Here is a 2,635-nt window from a genome sequence, read left to right on the forward strand (position 1 = left end):
ATTTTAATTTATTTGCTTCTAATCTGTTTAGTTGCTAAATTTTTCTATCTCAGGTGAATTTTGGTATATGCGTGGCAGAAAAAGAAAAGCCACACTTGTTCCTTTGGATCCCGAGATTGAAAAGTCCTGCAATCAAATCAGAAAGAATAAGAGCGAGGCCCAGAATTCTGTGATGATGGCACAAAATGATGGGGATGGCAGGAATGGTCTAAATCCAGGAGTTGTACAAGGGGTTCAGGCTCAGACCAATGCTGAGAGGAGCCTGAGAGATTATGTGCTACCCACTCTGATGGGAGTACAAAATAGTATACGCCCACCAGCTGTAGAGGCCAACAACTTCGAAACCAAGCCTGCTATTTTACAAATGGTGCAGTCCTCTGTGCAATTCAATGGGTTGCCCTCTGAAGATCCTCACACCCATTTGTCCAACTTTCTGGAGTTGTGTGGAACCTTCAAATATAATGGGGTGAGTGATGACGCAATCAAGCTTAGGCTCTTCCCATTTTCTCTAAGGGACAGAGCTAAAAGTTGGCTGAACTCTCTGCAGCCAAACTCCATTGTCACTTGGCAAGATCTAGCTCAGAAATTTTTATCCAAATTCTTCCCTCCGTCAAAGGCTGCTAAATTGAGGGGAGAGATAAATAACTTTTTCCAGAATGACGGAGAGTCATTATATGAGGCGTGGGAACGGTTTAAGGAACTCCTGAGAAGATGTCCTCATCATGGCATTGAACAGTGGATGCTAGTACAGAACTTCTACAATGGTTTATGTCCGACAACCAGAACCATTATTGATGCTGCAGCAGGTGGCACTTTTATGAGCAAGAGCGCAACTGGTGCTTATGAGCTGCTGGAGGACATGGCTACAAACAACCATCAGTGGTCAGAGGAAAGATCATCAGGAGTTAGAAAGGTAGCTGGGGTGCATGAGCTGGATGCAATCACTGCTTTAACAGTGCAAGTAGCCTCTTTGACTAAGCAGTTGCAACAGAGCAGTGTATTTGCTAATGCGGTTCAGATGGCAGTGAGGTGTGAAATGTGTAGTGGTGCTCATTCTTTCGATCAGTGCCCTATCTGTAATAATAACACCCCAATGGATCATGCTCAAGTTCAAGCGGTGGGAAACTTTCAAAGGCCGCTCAATAATCCATTCTCCAACAACTACAATCCAGGGTGGCGAAATCATCCAAATTTTTCGTGGAAGAATAATCAAGGCCAACAACCTCAGTTTCAGGGCCAGTTTCAGAATAACATGCCTTAGCCACCTATGAATCAAGCTTCATCATCACTGCAGCCTAGGCCTCAACAATCAATGCCTCAACCTGAGAGACCTAATGAACTGCAAGCTGCCCTGTTGACTCTTACTAACACTCAGACTCAATTTATGACTGAGACCAGATCCTCTATTCGAAACCTTGAGACACAGGTTGGGCAGTTGGCCAATATGCTCAATAACAGACCCCAGGGAAACTTGCCTAGTAATACTGAAGTCAACCCCAAGGAGCAAGTTCAGGCAATTACTCTGAGGAGTGGGAAGCAAACAGAGCAACCTAGACCTCCACAGGCAGTGGTTCATAAAAAAGAGTTGGGTGCACAGTCTGATTCAGAAAGGGTTACTGAAGACCATCAGAAGTCAGAACAGAGTCCCCCAGTTGTTATGGAGCAGCCAGTTAGAGTTCCATACCCTCAGAGGCTTAGAAAGAATACCCTTGATAAACAGTTTTCTAAGTTTCTTGAGGTGTTTAAAAAGCTGCACATAAACATTCCTTTTGCGGAGGCCTTGGAGCAGATGCCCAGTTATGTTAAGTTCATGAAGGAGATTCTGTCAAAGAAAAGGAGAATGGAGGACTATGAGACTGTAGCACTCACTGAAGAGTGCAGCGCTATTTTACAAAGGAAGTTACCCCAAAAGCTGAGAGATCCGGGGAGTTTCACCATACCTTGCACCATTGGCAAATTTGAATGTAAGCACGCCTTATGTGATCTGGGGGCAAGTATCAATCTGATGCCCTTATCTGTGTTTAAAAGACTTGGTTTGGGGGAGGCAAAACCAACAACTGTCACTTTACAGCTCGCAGACCGATCGTTAACACATCCACGAGGTATTATTGAGGATGTTCTTGTGAAAGTGGATAAGTTCATATTTCCCGCTGACTTTATTGTTCTGGACATGGAGGAGGACACAGATGTTCCTATTATTCTTGGTAGGCCATTTCTAGCCACAGGCCAAGCTCTTATTGATGTTCACAAAGGAGAGCTTAAGTTGAGAGTTCAAGGAGATGAGGTGGTCTTTAATGTCTTCAAGTCTATGAAGTATCCGGTGGCTAGTGATAGTTGCTTTAGTGTGGATATGATAGAAAAGGCAATCTCCAAGAGAAGGATGAGCAGTGATGCCTTAGAGGCAGTATTATTGGGTGATGAGGGCGATGATGATGAGGATGCTGAGATCAGAGAATGTGTAAACTGGATCAACTCTTTCTTACCATATTGGAAAAAGTTCCAAGAATTAGCGGATGCGACTGATAAACCGCTAACCTCCATTCAGCAGCCACCACCGTTGGAATTAAAGGTCCTCCCAGATCACTTGAAATATGCTTATTTGGGAGAGAATGAAACTTTACCGGTCATTGTGTCA

The 2,635-nt window shown here is 44.0% G+C and overlaps 1 non-coding gene across 1 annotated transcript; it reads right to left on the minus strand.

Moving 5' to 3' along the window:
* Positions 1–622: 622 nt before the first annotated feature.
* Positions 623–729, minus strand: LOC133793066 (small nucleolar RNA R71). The gene has a single exon (XR_009874528.1). It is a non-coding gene; the product is annotated as a small nucleolar RNA R71 (small nucleolar RNA).
* Between the last annotated feature and the right edge of the window lie 1,906 nt (positions 730–2,635).

Source organism: Humulus lupulus, chromosome 7 (assembly GCF_963169125.1).
Source record: "Humulus lupulus chromosome 7, drHumLupu1.1, whole genome shotgun sequence".
Lineage (NCBI taxonomy): Eukaryota > Viridiplantae > Streptophyta > Magnoliopsida > Rosales > Cannabaceae > Humulus > Humulus lupulus.